At 36.6% G+C, this 21783-nt stretch overlaps 1 protein-coding gene across 33 annotated transcripts in view; it reads left to right on the top strand.

The window, feature by feature from the left end:
- Nucleotides 1-21783, top strand: part of LOC309665293 (uncharacterized protein) — a 325697-nt gene that overhangs the window by 170487 nt on the left and 133427 nt on the right. For 2 of the 33 annotated variants that reach the window (XR_014266330.1, XM_082478931.1), the window contains one exon: nucleotides 1938-2466. The exons of the other annotated variants lie outside the window; for them this stretch is intronic. The gene's annotated coding sequence lies outside the window, so the exon portion shown is untranslated. Of the gene's footprint in view, nucleotides 1-1937; nucleotides 2467-21783 lie in introns of those variants that run through there. 33 annotated transcript variants of the gene reach the window in all.

Genomic DNA, 21783 nt, shown 5'->3' on the forward strand with positions numbered 1-21783 from the left:
AAGATGGAAAAGCATTCCTTTTACCAGATAAGTATGACCCTAGGCCTAAATGAAATACATTTAGATCTCACTTAGATTGTGACCTCCAGATGTCTGAATTAGGAAAATTGCAAGTTTGCTGGATGTTCCTATTTCAATATGGATTGAGGGGATAAACATCACATGCAAAGATTTTTGGAAAGTACAATTTGATGACCTCAGCATGCAAGGCATAGACCAGAATTCCAAATCTCACAGATGTTTTCTTTTGGCTGATATTAAAAATAGTCCTTCCAAACTTTGTTTTGGTTTGTCCTCACCTTTTGGCTATTGTGAATATGTTGCTATTAATATTTATATAGAAGTTTTTACTTACACACCTGTTTGGAATACATACCTACGAGTAGAATTGCAGTAATTCTAAGTTTAATTTTTTTAGGAAACGTCAGACTGTTTTCCATACTGATTGTACCATTTTCTATTCCCACTAGCATTGGACAAGGGTTGTGATTTTTCCGCATCCTTGCCAACAGTTGATATATTCCACTGTTTTGATTATAGCCATCCTAGTGGGTGTAAAGTGGTATCTCATTATGGTTTTGATTTGCATTTCCCTAATGAATAATGATGTGGAGCATCTTTTCATGTGCTTGCTGGCCATTTGTATGTCTTCTTTGGAACAGTATCTATTCAAGTGCTTTGCTTATATTATAACTGAATTGTTTGTCTTTTTGTCATTGAGCTGCACGTAGCTTGATATTTCCTGTTCTTGTCCTTTATATGAGTGAGATGGTGCAGCATGTACTCTCTTGTCATGGGTTCCTTTTGCATAATATTGTGTTTTTGTATTCATCTGTATTATTACACATAGTGGTAGAGCATTTATGCTCGTTGCTGTGTTATTTTCCACTTTACATTTGTAATTTATTCTCCTTTATGTTTTTGATGGACATTTTATAGTTTCCAGTTTTTGGCTATTCCAAATCACACTGCAATAACAATTCTAACGGCTCATAGTGAGCATTTCTGTACATGCCTGTTGGTGCTGGCAGCTGTGGAAGGATTGACTGACAGCAGTTTATACCACAAAGCAATTAGTCTGAGTGATCTGGAGCCTTGGACACAGATGTTATCATGGGTTATTATTTCTAACGGAGTTGTTTCCTTAAAGGAGGGCTCATACACTTAGCAACCACCTCTCTCTCCAGTTGAAAGCATGTTGACGTGTAGGTGTCTGCACCTCCAGGTTATAGGGTTTCTTTTTTTCTTTTTCTTTTTTTTATTGAAGTATTCTTGATTTTCAATATTATATTATCAATAGTTTCAGGTGCACAACATAGTGATTCACTATTTTTATAGATTATACTCCATTTAAAGTTATTATTATAAAATATTGGCTATATTCCCTGTGCTGTACAATAGATACTTGTAGCTTACTTATTTTATACATAGCAGTTTGTGCCTCTTAATCCCCTACCCCATTTTACCCCTCTCCCCTTCTGTCTCCCTATTGGTAACCAGTAGTTTGTTCTCTATAACTGTGAGTCTATTTCTGTTTTGTTGTATTCATCTGTTTGCTTTATTTTTTAGATTCCATATACAAGTGAGAACATACAGTATTTGTCTTTCTCTGTCTGACTTATTTCACTAAGCACAATACCCTCCAGGTTCATCCATGTTGTTACAAATGGCAAAATGTCCTGTTTTTAGTGGTTGAGTAATATTCCATTGTATATATATATACCACATATTCTTCATCCTTTCATCTGTTGATGGACACTTAGGTTGCTTCTATATCTTGGCTAATGTAAATAGTGCTGCTATGAACTTTGGGGTGCATGTATCTTTTTGAATTAGTGTTTTTCTTTTCTTTGGATATATACCCAGAAATGGAATAACCGAATCATATAGTAGCTCTATTTTTAGTTTTTTGACGACCTCCATTCTGTTTTCCACAGTGGCTCACCAATTTACCCACCACCGTGTATTAAGATTCCCTTTTCTCCACATCCTCACCAACCAGGTAATAGGGTTTCTCAAGGTCAGAAATAGCCTTATTTTTGTTAGTTCCTCTGTCACAAACAGGATTGTGCCTTCTGTAGATTTAATAGATGCAATGGAGGCATATGGACTAGATACTTATGGAATATTAATAAAAATGAAAGATCCACATACAATAAACATCTTAAGACTTGCTAAGACATGGTGTTTTCTTTCTTTTCTGCTTGTCCCTAGAACTTTTGAGTCTGTAATTTCTTGGACTCCTGTATGGAATGCTCTTATATGCAGCTAATCAGCATCTTTAACTCCTGCTCCATGTGGATCCAGAGTGTAGACTTTCTGCAGCAGCCCTCTGTGGACATCTTTACACTAGTACTAGACAGCTATTTCTTAGCACTTTAAAAATACTTTAGATTAATAGTGATGAGAGTGGACATCCTTGTCTTGTTCCTGATCTTAGAGGAAATGCTTTCAGTTTTTCACCATTGAAGAAGATGTTTGCTGTGGGTTTTTTATATATGGCCTTTATTATGTTGAGGTAGGCTCCCTCTATGCCCACTTTCTGGACAGTTTTTATCATAAATGGGTGTTGAATTTTGTCAAAAGCTTTTTCTGCATCTATTGAGATGATCATATGAGGTTTTTTTCCTTCAGTTTGTTAATAAGGTGTATCACATGGATTGATTTACGTATATTGAAGAACCCTTGTATCCCTGGGATAAATACCACTTGATTATGGTGTATGATTCTTTTAATGTGTTGTTGGATTCTCTCTGCTAGTATTTCGCTGAGGATTTTTGCGTCTATATTCATCAGTGACATTGGTCTGTGATTTTCTTTTTATGTGATATCTTTGTCTGGTTTTGGTATCAGGGTGATGGTGGCCTCATAGAATGAGCTTAGGAATGTTCCTTCCTCTGCAATTTTTTGGAAGAGTTTGAGAAGGATAAATGTTAGCTCTTCGCTAAATGTTTGATAGAATTCGCCTGTGAAGCCATCTGGTCCTGGACTTTTGTTTGTTGGAAGATTTTTAATCACAGTTTCAATTTCATTACATGTGATTGGTCTGTTTATATTATCTATTTCTTCCTGGTTCAGTCTTGGAATGTTATACCTTTCTAAGACTTTGTCTATTTCTTCCAGGTTGTCCATTTTATTGGCATACAGTTGCTTGTAGTAGTCTCTTAGGATGCTTCGTATTTCTGTGGTGTCTGTTGTAACTTCTCCCTTTTCATTTCTAATTTTATTGATTTGCATCCTCTCCCTCTTTTTCTTGATGAGTCTGGCTAAAAGTTTATCAATTTTGTTTATCTTCTCAAAGAACTAGCTTTTTAAAAAATTGATCTTTGCTATTGTTTTCTTTGTTTCTATTTCATTTATTTCTGCTCTGATCTTTATGATTTCTTTCCTTCTACTAACTTCCATGCTAGCATTGGAAGTCCTATCCACAGCAATCAGAGAAGAAAAAGAAGTAAAAGGAATCCAAATCAGAAAAGAAGAAGTAAAACTGTCACTGTTTGCAGATGACATGATACTGTACATAGAAAATCCTAAAGATGCCACCAGAAAACTACTAGAACTAATCAATGAATTTGGTAAAGTTGCAGGATACAAAATTAATGCACAGAAATCTCTTGCATTCCTATACAGTAACAACAAAAGATCAGAAAGAGAAATTAAGGAAACACTCCCATTCACCATTGCAACAAAAAGAATAAAATACCTAGGAATAAACCTACCTAAGGAGGTAAAAGACCTGTACTCAGAAAACTATAAGACGCTGATGAAAGAAATCAAAGATGACACAAACAGATGGAGACATATACATGTTCTTGGATTGGAAGAATCAATATTGTGAAAATGCCTATACTACCCAAAGCAATCTACAGATTTAGTCCAATCCCTATCAAATTACCAATGGCATTTTTCACAGAACTAGAACAAAAAACCTTAAAATTTGTATGGAGACACAAAAGACCCTAAATAGAAGATGTGGTACATATGTACAATAGAGTATTACTCAGCCATAAAAAGGAACAAAATTGGGTCATTTGTAGAGACGTGGATGGACCTAGAGACTGTCATACAGAGTGAAGTCAGAAAGAGAAAAACAAATATCATATAGTAACACATACATGTGGAATCTGGAAAAATGGTACAGATGAACCAATTTACAAGGCAGAAATAGAGACACAGATGTAGAGAACAAATGTATGGATACCAAGGGAGGAAAGTGAGGGGGGGTAATGAATTGGGAGATTGGGATTGACCTATATACACTAATATGTATAAAATAGGTAACTAATGAGAACCTGCTGTATAGCACAGGGAACTCTACTCAGTGCTGTGTGGTGACCTAAATGGGACGGAAATCCAAAAAAGAGGGGATATATTTATACGTATAGCTGATTCACTTTTCTGTACAGAAGAAACTAACACAACATTGTAAAGCAACTATACCCTAATAAAAAATACTCTACATTATTTTGTTAGTTATTTCGTAATGACTCTGAAGCAGATAAAATTCTTAAGCGATGAATTTGCCTTTATTTCCTTCAAAGTAAGAAAAAACATCAACATGACTCCTCTTTTCTTATTAGGTTGGAGGATAAAAAATACTTCTTGATTTATAGTTTGAAGGGACAGGGTGTATAATATATATGTCCTTATCATTATCTTTTTATCTTGTATGCCACTAATAAAGAGACCAAACAAGATTTCTTTAGAAGAAAAATATCCGAATGGGAAAATAACATATTTTTGCAAGAAAACTTTTCTTAAAACTCTCACTTGGCCATATGAGTTTGTTTTTTCGGAAGTTCTATTCCTATGACTTTGAAAACCTTTCTCTATTCATTATGAACATATGATACATATGAGATATTTAGTCCATTTATGAACTATTCTCTGTCCTGGCTTAATTGTGGTATGTTATAGATAATTTAGTAGATTTATTTGTTAAATGTATGTGCCTCCTGTTCTCAGACACTGCTTAGCACAGTGAAAAAATGGGGATTTTAGAATTGGACAGACCTAGATCTCTTTATTTGTGGAGTGTCCACTGACAACTTACTTAATCTCCCTGAGTCTTAGCTTCTGCATATTTAAAATAGGAATGATAACATTTGCCATGGAGGGTTGATATGAATTAAATTCCATTAGCAAAAACAGTACAAAGAGCCTACAACATACTAATCGAGGAAGAATGACCTTTCCTTGCAAAAGTGTTCCATGCACACAGGAAAGAAACATGGTACCTAAAAACAAGAAATGCTAAACCCTTAAGGATTTGAAGGAAGCGTTCACAAAGAGAAAGATGAAACATTGCCAGAAATCAAGGGCTGGCTCAGTCAGGATTAATGTGAACATGGGCATTGTTCTTTCTCTGACTGGGTGGTGGTGTGTGTGCAGGTAGGGTCAGTCTGGGCCGGACCTGCAGAGCTGTGTGCACGGTGGGGTTGGCTCTCCTCACTTCGCCCTCAGGAATGGATGCTCCTGGGAGTGGACATTGGGAGGGGTTCTTAGAAGAAAGAAACCTAGAAGGGTTATATTTCTTTAGAGTGTTTTTAATTGATAAACCCTGCAATGTGCCTTTGGTGACTAGGTTCTCCCATTCTTGGAGGATGAGAGCAGGCAGGAGGAATAGCTGTCCCTCAGGAGACAGAAGGATCCTATTCTCCTTCCTTTTCATCTCACTTGTACAGAGAATCTGTCTTTCTCAGGGGTATACAGAGTAAGAGGACCTTCTAAAAATCAGTCAAGCCAGAGCGACTCCAAGTTTTGGAGAAGTGGCTGACAACTGTGGCAGCTGTAATCAGAGCCTCTCCTGGGAGCCCTGAGACCCACCACTGTCCTGTAACTTCCAGTGCAGCTCCTCAGGCTCTTTTCCCAGGAACCAGAGTTCTTGCTCTGCTCACTGACTTGGTGGCCCTGCCTGTGTCATCATACTTTTTTTCCGGGTCCTTCTTCCTTGGTTTTATAAATATAATGCATCCTGAACAACATATAAATAGTAAAATATGCATCATCAGAAGTTAATTCCAAGCTGTCTTCATTATTTATCCCTTATGTAGTTTGGGAAGGTATTTTAGACTTTTCAAGGTGCTGCTACCTGCCGCCTTGTCCTCTGATGATGAGTTAGGGCCATGGTTTCTGTTTATTACTGGGTCCATTGCATATTCTGAGCCACTGCTCTCCATGTGAGCTATAGCATTGGGAGGAGGTTTCAAGGTGTGTAGCATCTGCTGCAGTAGATGCTGGACAAATCTTGTCGAAGGGGCACAATATGTTTACCTAGTAACTCTCAGACACAGTGAGCCCCGCCTAGAGGTGAGTTCTTTTTCTTTTCTGAGGATGTCTCTGGGATCTCTTCTTTCCATTTTTACAAGTAATTCTGCTCTGAAATTGGGAAGGCAATTCAGTTATGTTTCTGGCCATATATTGGGTGTCTTGGGCATTGCTTCAGGCCCTGTGTCCTAACCACTTTACTAGAACGGACCTGGGTGTATTTCTCTAAAAAGTGGCACTTTGTTATGTGACAACTGGAAAAGGTTGGCATGTAAAATTCTTACTTTCTTAGCATAGAATTTCATGTGGTCTGTCATGATCCATTTTTTAGTACCCTTACCTTACAGAAAGAAAAGAAAAGATAAGGCAATCAGTGCTGATGTTTCCATTTGCTTCAGTTAAGATTGATGTCAGGAATAAATCACAGATCCCAGGTCTAGGATCCCTGGAAATCATTCCCTCTAAAGTCTCTGATGGTGAAATCATCACTTACTTTGCTCTCTTCCTGGTAGAACACTTTTGTATGTAATGGAAGTTAAACAGTATTGTTTATCCACTGGCTTCGTGCAGCAAATTGTGTGAAGGTGGTTATGTTATTATAATTGCTGTTTTTGTTTTATACGTTCAGTCATTATTTATTTAGTGCCTCCCATATGTCAGGCACAATTCTTGGCATCAGCTATATAATAATGAACAAAATGGCCCAAGATACCTGCCCTCAGGGAGTTCTGTGATTGGAGGTACTCCAGCTTCATGGAGAAATAAACACAATGCAGAGAGATTATGTAACTTGCACAATCACCACCATTAGCAGGTCAACAAAGTTGGGATTTAAATCTGAGACTTATCTTAAAGCTAAGATTCTATTGATTTGTCTTGAAAGCTGTAAACGATCCAAATAGTGGGCATAAAAAAACACATTCCATGGGGAAAAAGTAGTATAAATATTATTTTAAGTGTAAAAAAAAAGGGAAGAACAAATCCCCACTAAAAAGTTTATGATTTATTCCTGACTTCAACCTTAACTGAAACCAGTGAAAACATTGGCACTGATTATGTTTTCTTTTCTTTTAGTAAGGTAAGAGTACCAGGAAAATGGAGGCAGACCTATTTTAGGGAATATGCCAGATAATAGAAGTGGTGGGGACAGGTAAGTGTATGTCAACCACTGAGTGTAATTCACTCATAGAAGAACATTACGGATGAACTGCGAAACCTCACAGGGGGACGGTGAAGCAGAAAGAGCCTGCAGAGGAATTCAAAATACAATCATACCTGCTTAATATGATAGAATTTTCTGAGGGTCAGAAAAAGAAAATCAGTGGGGAAAAAAGTTATTTTTTCAGGCCCTTGGTAGAAACCAGAGAGTAATTCTCTGGACTTGGGGTATCAGTAGAGAAGTTGAAATAGATCACGAGTTACTTAGTAGGGACATAATGTTATGAATGGGCATATTCTCTGCCCTTCACGGCACTCTGTTTTTCTAGAGTAGAGGTGCACTTGGATTAATGATAATTAGGCCATGGTTTTTCTTGTCTCAGTGGTTAATGTCCTGTTCCTTGGGAGGCTGCTTGATACAGTACTCCATTCCCATATCTGTGGGTCTGGACTAGCAGGGGATGGCTTTCTGAGGAGCAAAAAAGTTGTAACAATCAAAGGCTTATAATATTAAAAGGGATGAGATATTTTTTACATTGCCTGCTTTGGTCAGTAAAATGTTTCAGTATTAAGAGGGGAGGGGAATCCTGTTTTCAAAGTGAAAACATAATACATTTCAGTAGAAAAACAAAGGGATAAAAAGAAGATCGTACACTTTCCTTTGGCATTTGGCAAAAATCAGTGAGTTGATTTTAATATTCTTAGAAGGTACCTGTTTTGCAGTTTGGCAGTTTCTTAAAAAGCCAAGCAGAAATCCATCATATAAAGCCATCATATAATCCAGCCATTCTGCGCCTAGATATTACCCACGACAAATAAATCATATATCCACACAAAGACTTGTGTATGGATGTTCATAGCAGATTTATTTGTAACAGCCCAAACCAGTAAATATCCCATATATCCGTCAACAAGTGAATGGATAAAGAGAGTATGATATATCCCTACAGTAGAATAATACATGACAATAAAAGGAAGTAAACTATCGGTACACACAACAGCATGATTAATCTCAATTATGCTGAGAGAAAGAAGCTAGAAAAAAATACTGTATGAGTCTATGTGTATGAAGCCCTAGAAAATGCAAATAAATCTGTCATTACAAAAAGTAGTTAAATGTTTGCCTGGGGATGGAAGGAATGAGGGGAGTGGGAAGGGGTTGCAGAAGGGCATGAGGAAACTTTTGGGGGTGATGGATGTGTTCACTATCTTAATTAGGCTGATGGCTTCATGGGCACACATATATCAAACCTATGAAACTGTACACTGTAAGTGCAGTTTATTTTATGTTACTTCTACTTCATTAAAGGTTTTAAAACATTTCTGTTTTGAAAATAAGTCTAAAACCATGCTTAAGTTTCATAGTTGCAGTCCAAAAAGCCAGTAAAGGAGGCAAAATTGTAATTTAAAAAATATCTCATTTTTCATCATAACATTTCATTTCTCCTTGACAGTAGAAAATAATCTAGTCAATTTCAGATTTCTCAATTCATTGCAGAAATTTCTCAGTCAATGTAAGGTTTTGCTTGGGAATCCAAGTTCTTTGTGTATCTGTTTTTATGCGAGGGGCTTACATGCATTATGGAATGGGAAGTTGGTAAGGGGTGGAAAGGAGCCCCTGACCCATGCCTTGCTGGCCTCTGTCATCGATGCCATTTCTATACATTGTTCCTTGGCATAAAGATGTCCAGGTCACCTTGGGCAGTGATACTGGTCAGTCTGAGCACTTGCTCAGTTCCCTCTGAGTCTTCTGGAATTGGCATACGCCTCAACTTTTTGTAATGCCAAGAATGTTGCATTTTGGAGCCTGCCTGCCCTATACCCTTGCCAAATAGCAGTTACATGTCTCATATTTCATTTGAGGGATGAGCATAAATGGAGAAGGAAATACGCACTGATTTGGAGCTCAGTTGTTCTCCCAAGATCCACAAGGCAGAGTACCTCGGGCCATTTTCTTTCTTTTTTTTTCTTAATGTGATTTGGTTAATTTATTGTTTTCTTTTCTTTATTTTTATTGAAATATAGTTGATTTACATTTTTGTGTTAGTTTCAGGTGTACAGTAAAGTTATTCAGTTATACATATATATAAATATATGTATTCTTTTTTATATTCTCTTCCATTATAGGTTATTACAAGATATTAAGTATAGTTCCCGATGCTATACAGTAGGCCCTTGTTGTTTAACTGTTTTATATATAGTACTGTGTATAAGTTAGTCCCAAACTCCTAATTTGTCCCTCTCCTCCCCTCCCCTTTGGTAACCATAAGTTTGTTTTCTATGTCTGTGAGTCTATTTCTGTTTTATAAATAAGTTCATGTGTATCATTTTTTGTAGATTCCACATATAAGTGATATCATACAATATTTGTCTTTGTCTGGCCTACTTCACTTAGTATGATAATCTCTAGGTCCATCCATGTTGCCACAAATAGCGTTATTTCATTCTTTCTTATGGCTGAGTAATATTCCATTGTGTGTGTGTGTATATATATATATATATATATATATATATATATATATATATATACACACATACACCCCCACACACATCACTTGGGTCCATTTTCTTGATTCTTGGGAACCTCTGTAAAATGCCAGTAACAGCTGCCTCACAGGGTAGAGGTTAGCAGTGAAGATGCTGGAGAAAATACTTGGACTTCAGAGGCGCTCAGCACATGGCTGTTACTTCTCTCCTTCTCACGTAATTATCTGTCAAAGGAACTGTAGCAAAGGTCATGCAGAATCGTGGTGTTAGGATAATCCTGATGTCTTTTTTTCTTAATAATCTGCATCTCATGGCTTTCCTACAGCAACAGTTCATGAAATACTTCAAGATTATTAGAAAAAGAAAAGCTGCTAGAAAAATGCAAGAACATTAATATACTAACAATGCTACTTTAGTTTTATTTTTCCCACACCTACAAGTCTTTTCTTCCTTCTCCTCTTCTCTTCTTCAATGCTTGGTTTGCTCTAGGTTCTGCATGACAATTAAATTATAGCCAAAATTATTATCCCAGTGAGGCTAGAGACGATTTCATTTGTACAGAGCACATTCAAAGAATAAAATAGCTCATAAATGTTCTTTGTGAAAATATTTATACTCAAACTATTAAAACATTGGAGGAGAAAACTGTAATCTTGAAGAAATTATACTTCTGTTGGCTGGTGCTAAAGTCACTGTCCTTCTCCACATCACATAATTCAGCTTTCAGAAGTGCTCCACAAAGAAATGGCTGAATGAAGTGTAGAAGTGGTTAATTGTGGGAGATCAAAATTCAGTCTACCTGTCCTGGCCCTCAGGCTCTGGGGGAGCTGCCTAAAGGCCCCCTACAAGGGACTGCTAGGAAGGCTGGCCATGCACATCCTGGAGAGGTGAAGGATTCGTCTTCACTTGAGCATGTTTTAGGGAGTGACTCTAATCCTGAAACCTCATGGAAACTGCTTCACAATCTATATTTTTTGTTTAATGAATTGATGCCGTATTGACATTTTATCTATAAGACAATGAGAGTCATCTTAGAATAAATTCTTTCACTTCAGGACATTTCCCACTCCAAAAGGGCTTCTGCTTAATGAGAAACAGAGGAACAAGGTACGTAATAGCTAATATGCTTCATGTAACCACCACTGAACCTGTTAGGTCGGGAAGAGGACTACTTTAAGAATCAGTAGAAGCAAATGTCCATCAACAAAGAAATGGATAAAGAAGATTTGGTGTATATATATATATATATATATATATATACACACACACACACACAGATATATATATATACACACACACACACACAGATATATATATATACACACACACACACATATATACACACACACACACATATACACACACACACACACACACACACACACACAATGGAATATTACTCAGCCATAAAAAAGAATAATGCCATTTGCAGCAACATGGATGGACCTAGAGATTGTTATACTGAGTGAAGTAAGTCAGAGGAAGACAAATATCATATGATATCATATGTGAAATTTAAAAAAATGGTACAAATGAACCTATTTACAAAACAGAAATAGAGTCACAGATGTAGAAAACAAACTTATGGTTACCAGGGGGGAAAAGGGGGGGGGAGGGATAAATTGAGAGATTGGGATTGACATATAAACACTACTATATATAAAATAGATAACTAATAAGAACTTACTGTATTGCACAGAGAACTCTACTCAGTAGTCTGTAATGGCCTATATGGGAAAAGAATCTAAGAAAGAGTGGATATATGTATATATATAACTTATTTCCTTTGCTGTACACCTGAAACTAACACAACATTGTAACTCAACTAGACTCCAATAAAAATTTAAAAAAAAAGAATAGGTAGAATATTCCATGCAAGGGCCAGGCGGAGCCTCTTCCTTTTTAGTCCACATGCAGGATTTACTTTAAGCATCCCACCTGTGTGTGATCAGCATTCTACTGCCCTTTTAAAAAATAATGGCAGGCGTAAATCCCCTCGTGTTTTTTCAGATGCAAACACTGACTTAAGGAGATTGTTGCTCTCTCCATTCCCTGGTGCTTCTACCTTAACTGCATACATACAATGCAGGGATAATGTTTTTGGATTACCTTAAAGTTCCAAAAAGGCAAGGGTGTGGAGAAAAGAAAAGCCTTGTACACTGTTGGTGGGAATGTAATTTGGTACAGCCATAATGGGAAACAGTATGGAGGTTCCTCGAAAATTTAAAAATAAAACTACCATATGATCCAGCAAAAAAGTGAAGGAAATAGGACTGTCACTGGGAAGCTGAATCAGGATAATTTAGCAGTGATTGGAAATGCTAATATTTTCCAATATTGGCATGTTTAATGTTTTGAGCTATTTCTTTTATGCCCCAAATGTGTATTGTTGTTGTTGTAAAACATTTAATCCAGTCCTTAAAAAACTTACTCAATGAACACTTCTTTCTGACCACTCACTACCAATCCTGAGCTGTCAGAGGAAGGGGTGCTCAACAGCCGTAAGGCCTCTCTGAAATGGCGTGATCCTGTTTCTCCCTGGATGATGGCACGTAGACATAGGAGGCCTGTGACTCCCACAAAGCAGACAGCTGGGTAACATATGTGTCTGTGCTTATGCACGGTCCTTAATGGACACAGCCAGACACTAACGAAGGATTAAGGCATTGATTCTATTTTTTCCAGTATGTACAGAGTTTATAGAAATTATGTTTAAAAAACAACCTGAACTATGAATCATCCCTCCTACATCTTTTTTTTACTTCCTTCTAGAATTTGGGCAGTTACTGAATTCCATGTTTATTCAGAGTTTTTAATAAAACAGATTTGCACTGAGGACTGCCGAAAATACAAAAAGGTTACATAAAGCAGAGCGTATCCACTACTTTGTTGTACATGAAAGCAATGGAACAAAACATCAGCTAAGGAGGCAGCTGTGGGATCCATGAGTCATTTGGGTGAAAGATGGTAGTACCCGAGCCAGGAACATTGGAGTAGAAATAGAGGGGGAGGGTGAAACAGGTGTCGACTTTTCCTCCTCTGCACTCCCAGTATTTATGCCTCCCTTCCACCTTTCCCTACACCACATGCCTGCTGCTCCTGGTCTGTCTTAATTCAATGTCCAAAAATAAGGCCCCAAAGTTAAGCTTTTCATCTGTACTTAGTCCTGGATTTAGAGTAGACTGTTATTTCAATTTAAGCTGATAATCAATTATTTGTCAATTTCCATAACATAACATATTTTTAAATGGTTTTGAGTCTATCATCTATTTAAAATTCCAGAGAGGAAAGAGTTTTGATTTTTCAAATTATTATAGAGGATTGCACTGCTTTAAAGTTAGATTTGTTTTCCCAATTTATTAGCCACGCTGCACTGGTAGAATTTAAGAATCTTTAAGTGAAAAATAAGATTAGTTGTATCTTTTAACTATTCAGTCTTCTGCTGTGAGCTCTGTGGATAAATGTAAAATGACCCAAGACAGTGCACATGTGTCCAGGCCCAAGGAAGTTTCTCTCAAGGAATCTAATATTGTGCATTTCCTGGCAGTGTTTCAGTTCTTATGGTGGAGCAAGCCTAGAACACAAATGACTAGGAATTGCTGCATATTAGAGAAATAAGCTTTTTCTTCTGATCACTGCTTGCCCGGTGGTCCATCCTCGTGCTCCTCTGCATCTCCTCTCCATGCTGCCCCTGTTTCTTCCACTGAGTGTTTGAGAATCACAGCAAGTCAGTGATGGTCTTTGTGTAAGTCAAGATGGGGCTCTGAGGCAGCTCATTTCCTTATACAGAGCCTTCTCCCTCAAAAGGAAACTGGATGAAGTAGTCAAAATAGTTTCCCATGGTTTCTTGAGCTTGCTTCTAGCTGCAGTGTCTGCTCATTTCCAAGCATGATTTAATACACAGTAGTTTGTTTTAATATCATTACAATGAAGACATAGAATTCTTTCTTTCTCTCTACACCTGGAATGACATTAACTAGAGCGGAATGCTAGAGTTTATTAAGCCATTTTTATTTCTACTAATAGCCCAGCAATGGCAATCAGCCTGTAAAATGCTGGTTACTTTCAGCATTAAACTTCTGCTGCTTTCAAGTCAGGGATGAAACATCGTGGGGGGAGAAGAGAGAACTGGGGCAGAGACAGAATAAGAAAAGATGATAGGATGAAATGGAACAGCTCTACAAATGAGAATATTTGAGCTTTATATTATAGGGTACATTTGTACTCACGGCTCATAATAATCACAATATTTTCAAGGACATTTCTTTTGCTAAAGGTCCTGTTGTCCAAATGAGCATTTACATATTTTACTTGGTTTTAATGCAGCATTTATTGGGATGTTTCCATATTTTCAAAACCCCAATCTTAAAAATTATTTTTTGGACATCTATACACACACCCTGTAGTGTGTGTGTATGTGTGGTAGGGTATGTGTGTGTAGTATGTGTATGCATGCATGGGTGTATGTGTGTGTAAGTAGGTGTGCATATGTATAAATACGTTCATGTGTATAAGTAGGTGTTTATGTGTGTAAGTGGAAATGTATGTGTGTATATAGCTATGTGTACGTTTCTGTTTGTTTTTGTGTTTACATGTGTATATACATGTGTACATATGTGAGTATTTGTGTGTAAGTGGGTGTGTATGTGTGTGGATATGTGTGTGTGTAATTATTCTGTGGCATATACATTCAAATGTCACAAATGTGACGCATGTGACAGCGACCACAGGATCAAAGTTTTCATGTTTGTTTTATTTTCTGAACACTATAACCTCAACTTTCTGCACCCTGTTGCTTGGAAGACATAAAGTTACAAAACGAATGATCTAGTTTGTACATTTGACTAATCCATTTGTTGACAGCTCCTGTTAACGTGGATGTCATTTTTTTCTTGTTCTTATATCAGTCAAGTGGCTTCAGAAAGGTAATTTTTTATTCTAAAAACATAGTAACTTGAACAGTATTACGGTTATCAGGTTTGGAAAATATATATCTTCATACCTATGATCACTATTAGTATGCTGAATTCATGTTTTCTTTTACTTCTTTTTGTTGTTATTGTTGGAGGCTTTATGTTAAGTGACACAATCCCTGGAGATAAAAGAGTTTTTACTCCATGGCTGCTGAAATCAGAAGCAAGAAAAAATGTCCTGGACATAGGTTTTGAGCTATGAGAATGTCTTCAGTCTTGTGATGTCTGCTGAAAAGCATTAAATGAATGAATTAGGTTTTTAATCTCACAACTGGCTATTTTGAATGGATGAAACATTCTAACTCACATTTTTATAAACCCAGAAATAATTAGTTGCATCTTCATTTTTTCCATTATTAACTGCATTCTAAAATAAATGCTCTGGAATGGAAAAAACGTGAAATGAGGGACAGCACAGAGTTTTGTGAGCCCTATATATGACGGGGTGTGGAGGGTGAGAAGATCTTCTTTCAGATCCAGATTCAAAATGTCCCTTGATAGAAGGTTTCCAGATTATAAGAAAAATTTACCAAATGCCACTGGGTTTATTAATTTTATAGTCTTTCTAAGGACTAGTTTTAGCAATGTTAAAACTATGCATGTTTCTTCTTCATTGATTTCTGCTCTCATCTTTATTTTTTCCTTCTTTCTTTTGCTTTAGCTGTTCTTTTTCTTGCTTACACAGATGGATGCTTAGATTATTGTTTTTAAGAAATTCTTTTCAGATATGCACATTTAAAGCTATTATAAATGTCCCTCTAAGCCATCCCACAAGTCTTTTTTTAAAAAATTATTTATTTATTTATGGCTGTGTTGGGTCTTCGTTTCTGTGCGAGGGCTTTCTCTAGTTGCGGCAAGCGGGGGCCACTCTTCATCGCGGTGCGCGGGCTTCTCACTGTCGTGGCCTCTCTTGTTGCGGAGCACAGGCTCCAGACGCGCAGGCTCAGTAGCTGTGGCTCATGGGCCTAGTTGCTCCGCGGCATGTGGGATCTTCCCAGACCAGGGCTCGAACCCGTGTCCCCTGCATTGGCAGGCAGATCCTCAACCACTGCGCCACCAGGGAAGCCCCATCCCACAAGTCTTGATTTTCCATTATTTCATTATCATTCAGCTCATAATATTTAAAAATATCTCTTGCGTTTTATTCTTTGACCATTGGATTATTTAGATTGCTGTTTCACAATTTTCTAACATAAAAATGTTTTTAGTTCCCACTTTGATTATTATTTATTGATTATTATTGATTTCTAACTTAATTCCACTGTGGTCATAGAAAGTACTCCATGATTTCATTCCTTTGAAATTGTGGAGGCTTGACTTATGGAACAGCATTTGGCAATTTTCACATATGTTCTATGTACATATATGAAAAGAATATGTATTCTGAAGAATTGGACACAGTTTTCTTCCTAGATGTGTCCATTAGATTCAAATTCTGTCTGATCTATTCATTTAACCTATCCACTAAGCTCCTAATTTCAATTATTACATTTGTAAGTCCTAAAATTCCTACTTAATTATTTTATGTAGGTTTAGTTCTTGGCTAAATTTCTTAACCCATTCTTCACCAGACCTGCTTCAGTTATTTTAATTTTATTCTTTGAATGTCAATTGAGTTTTTCATTTTATTGACTATAAATTTTATTTTGAATTTACTTGTTCTTTTTAATTTGATTTTATTTCTTTGTGATTATCTCTAGACCTTCATTGCTTATTCTGACATATTTAGTCCATTGTGTCATTCATGTTTTACATTTTCACAAATTCTTATTGTTTCAGTTTTCTTGTGGCAGAATTTTATTTTATTTATTTTTTTTAACTATTTGTTCAGATTCTTTTATTTTTTAATATTTTTAACATCTTTATTGGAGTATAATTGCTTTACAATGGTGTGTTAGTTGCTGCTTTATAACAAAGTGAATCAGCTATACATATACATATATCCCCATATCTCCTCCCTCTTGTGTCTCCCTCCCACCCTCCCTATCCCACCCCTCTAGGTGGTCACAAAGCATCGAGCTGATCTCCCTGTGCTATGCAGCTGCTTCCCACTAGCTATCTATTTTACATTTGGTAGTATATATAAGTCCATGCCACTCTCTCACTTCGTCCCAGCTTACCCTTCCGCCTCCCTGTGTCCTCAAGTCCATTCTCTACGTCTGCGTCTTTATTCCTCTCCTGCCGCTAGGTTCTTCGGAACTTTTTTTTTTTTTTTTTTAGATTCCATATATATGTGTTAGCATATGGTATTTGTTTTTCTCTTTCTGACTTATTTCACTGTGTATGACAGACTCTAGGTCCATCCACCTCACTACAAATAACTCCATTTCTCTTTTTGGCTGAGTAATATTCCGTTGTATATATGTGCCACATCTTCTTTATCCATTCATCTGTCGATGGACACTTAGGTTGCTTCCATGTCCTGGCTATTGTAAATAGAGCTGCAATGAACATTGTGGTATACGACTCTTTTTGACTTATGGTTCTCTCAGTGTATATGCCAGTAGTGGGATTGCTGGATCATATGGTAGTTCTATTTTTAGTTTTCTAAGGAACCTCCATACTGTTCTCCATAGCGGCTGTATCAATTTACATTCCCACCAACAGTGCAAGAGGGTTCCCTTTTCTCCACACCCTTTCCAGCATTTCTTGTTTGTAGATTTTTTGATGATGCCCATTCTGACTGGTGTGAGGTGATACCTCATTGTAGTTTTGATTTGCATTTCTCTAATGATTAGCGATGTTGAGCATTCTTTCATGTGTTTGTTGGCAATCTGTACATCTTCTTTGGAGAAATGTCTGTTTAGGTCTTCTGCCCATTTTTGGATTGGGTTCTTTGGTTTTTTGATACTGAGCTGCATGAACTGCTTGTATATTTTGGAGATTAATCCTTTGTCAGTTGCTTCGTTTGCAAATATTTTCTCCCATTCTGAGCGTTGTCTTTTTGTCTTGTTTATGGTTTACGTTGCTGTGCAAAAGCTTTGAAGTTCCATTGGGTCCCATTTGCTTATTTTTGTTTTTATTTCCATTTCTCTAGGAGGTGGGTCAAAAAGGATCTTGCTGTGATTTATGTCATAGAGTGTTCCACCTATGTTTTCCTCTAAGAGTTTTATAGTGTCTGGCCTTACATTTAGGTCTTTAATCCATTTTGAGTTTATTTTTGTATATGGTGTTAGGGAGTGTTCTAATTTATTCTTTTACATGTAGCTGTCCAGTTTTCCCAGCTCCACTTACTGAAGAGGCTGTCTTTTCTCTATTGTATATTCTTGCCTCCTTTATCAAAAATAAGGTGGCCATATGTGAGTGGGTTTATCTTTGGGCTTTCTATCCTGTTCCATTGATCTATATTTCTGTTTTTGTGCCAGTACCATATGTTCTTGATTACTGTAGCTTTGTAGTATAGTCTGAAGTTTGGGAGCCTGATTGGAGCCTGATTCCTCCAGCTCCGTTTTTCATTCTCAAGATTGCTTTGGCTATTCAGGGTCTTTTGTGTTTCCATACAAATTGTGAACTTTTTTGTTCTAGTTCTGTGAAAAATGCTATTGGTAGTTTGACAGGGATTACATTGAATCTCTAGATTGCTTTGGGTAATGTAGTCATTTTCACAATGTTGATTCTCTCAATCCAAGAACATGGTATATCTCTCCATCTGTTTGTACCATCTTTAATTTTCTGTCATCAGTGTCTTATAGTTTTCTACATACAGGTCTTTTGTCTCCTTAGGTAGGTTTATTCCTAGGTATTTTATTCTTTTTGTTGCAGCGGTAAATGGGAGTGTTTCCTTAATTTCTCTTTCAGATTTTTCATCATTAGTGTATAGGAATGCAAGAGATTTCTGTGCATTAATTTTCTATCCTGCTACTTTACCAAATTCATTGATTAGCTCTAGTAGTTTTTGGTAGCATCCTTAGGATCCTCTATGTAGAGTATCATGACATCTGCCAACAGTGACAGCTTTACTTCTTCTTTTCCTATTGGATACCTCTTATTACTTTTTCTTCTCTGATTGCTGTCGCTAAAATTTCCAAAACTATGTTGAATAATAGTGGTGAGAGTGGACAACCTTGTCTTGTTCCTGATCTTGGGGAAATGGTTTCAGTTTTTCACCATTGAGAACACGGTTGGCTGTGGGTTTGTTATATATGGCCTTTATTATGTTGTGGTAAGTTCCCTCTATGCCTACTTTCTGGAGGGTTTTTATCATAAATGGGTGTTGAATTTTGTTGAAAGCTTTTTCTGCATCTATTGAGATGATCATATGTTTTTTCTCCTTCAATTTGTTAATATGGTGTATCACACTGATTGATTTGCATATATTGAAGAATCCTTGCATTCCCGGGAAAAACTCCACTTGATCATGGTGTATGATCCTTTTAATGTGCTGTTGGATTCTGTTTGCTAGTATTTTGTTGAGGATTTTTGCATCTATGTTCATCAGTAATATTGGCCTGTAGTTTTCTTTCTTTGTGACATCTTTGTCTGGTTTTATATCAGGGTGATTGTGGCCTCATAGAATGAGTTTGGGAGTGTTCCTGCCTCTGCTATATTTTGGAAGAGTTTGAGAAGGGTAGGGTTTAGCTCTTCTCTAAATGTTTGATAGAATTCGCCTGTGAAGCCATCTGGTCCTGGGCTTTTGTTTGTTGGAAGATTTTTAATCACAGTCTCAATTTCAGTGCTTGTGATTGGTCTGTTTATATTTTCTATTTCTTCCTGGTTCAGTCTCGGAAGGTTGTGCTTTTCTAAGAATTTGTCCATTTCTTCCTGGTTGTCCATTTTACTGCCGTATAGTTGCTTGTAGTAATCTCTCATGATCCTTTGTATTTCTGTAGTCTCAGTTGTTACTTCTCCTTTTTCATTTCTAATTCTATTGATTTCAGTCTTCTCCCTTTTTTTCTTGATGAGTCTGGCTAATGGTTTATCAATTTGTTTGTCTTCTCAAAGAAACAGCTTTTACTTTTATTGATCTTTGCTCTGTTTCCTTCATTTCTTTTTCTTTTATTTCTGATCTGATGTTTACGATTTCTTTCCTTCTGCTAACTTTGGGTTTTTTTTTGTTCTTTCTCTAATTGCTTTAGGTGTAAGGTTAGGTTGTTTATTTGAGGTGTTTCTTGTTTCTTGAGGTAGGATTGTATTGCTATAAACTTCCCTCTTAGAACTGCTTTTGCTGCATCCCATACGTTTGGGTCATCGTGTTTTCATTGTCATTTGTTTCTAGGTATTTTTTGATTTCTTCAGTGATCTCTTGGTTATTTAGTAGTGTATTGTTTAGCCTCCATGTGTTTGTATTTTTTGCAGATCTTTTCTTGTAATTGATATCTAGTCTCATAGCACTATGGTCAGAAAAGATACTTGATGATTTCAATTTTCTTAAAATTACCAAGCCTTAATTTGTGACCCAAGATATGATCTATCCTGGAGAATGTTCCATGAGCACTTGAGAAGAAGGTGCATTGTGTTGTTTTTGATGAAATGTCCTATAAATATCAATTAAGTCCATCTTGTTTAATGTATCATTTAAAGCTTGTGTTTCCTTATTTATTTTCATTTTGGATGATCTGTCCATTGGTGAAAGTGGGGTGTTAAAGTCCCCTACTATGATTGTGTTACTGTCTATTTCCCCTTTTATGGCTGTTAGCATTTGCCTTATGTATTGTGGTGCTCCTATGTTGGGTGCATAAATATTTACAATTGTTATATCTTCTTCTTGGGTTGATCGCTTGATCATTATGTAGTGTTCTTCTTTGTCTCTTGTAATCATCTTTATTTTAAAGTCTATTTTGTCTGATATGAGACTTGCTACTCCAGCTTTCTTTTGATTTCCATTTGTATGGAATATCTTTTTCCATCCCCCCACTTTCATTCTATATGTGTCCCTAGGTCTGAAGTGGATCGCTTCAGACAGCATATAAACAGGTCTTGTTTTTGTATCCATTCAGCCAGTCTATGTCTTTTGGTTGGAGCATTTAATCCATTTACATTTAAGGTAGTTATCGATATGTATGTTCTTATTACCATTTTCTTAATTGTTTTGGGTTTGTTATTGTAGTTCTTTTCCTTCTCTTGTGTTTCCTGCCTAGAGAAGTCCCTTTAGCATTTGTTGTAAAGCTGGTATGGTGGTGCTGAATTCTCTTAGCTTTTGCTTGTCTGTAAAGGTTTTAATTTCTCTGTCGAATCTGAATGAGATCCTTGCTGTGTAGAGTAATCTTGGTTGTAGGTTTTTCCCTTTTATCACTTTAAATATCTCCTGCCACTGCCTTCTTGCTTGCAGAGTTTCTGCTGAAAGAGCAGCTGTTAACCTTATGGGGATTCCCTTGTATGTTATTCTTTGTTTTTCTCTTGCTGCTTTTAATATTTTTTCTTTGTATTTAATTTTTGATAGTTTGATTAATATGTGTCTTGGCCTGTTTCTCCTTGGATTTATCCTGTATGGGACTCTCTGCACTTCCTGGACTTGATTAACTATTTCCTTTCCCATATTAGGGAAGTTTTCAACTATAATCTCTTCAAATATTTTCTCAGCCCCTTTCTTTTTCTCTTCTTCTTCTGAGACCCTTATAATTCGAATGTTGGTGTGTTTAATGTTGTCCCAGAGGTCTCTAAGAGTGTCCTCAATTCTTTCCATTCTTTTTATGTTATTCTGCTCTGTGGTAGTTATTTCCACTATTTTATCTTCCAGGTCACTTATCTGTTCTTCTGCCACTGATTCCTTCTAGGGAATTTTTCATTTCATTTATTGTGTTGTTAATCATTGTTTGTTTGCTCTTTAGTTCTTCTAGGTACTTGGTAAACATTTCCTGTATTTTCTCCATTCTGTTTCCCAGAGTTTGGATCATCTTTACTATCATTACTCTGAATTATTTTTCAGGTAGACTGCCTATTTCCTCTTCATTTGTTTGGT

This window comes from Balaenoptera physalus (genome assembly GCF_965194825.1).
Source record: "Balaenoptera physalus genome assembly, contig: SUPER_7_unloc_4, whole genome shotgun sequence".
NCBI classification, from domain to species: Eukaryota; Metazoa; Chordata; class Mammalia; order Artiodactyla; family Balaenopteridae; genus Balaenoptera; species Balaenoptera physalus.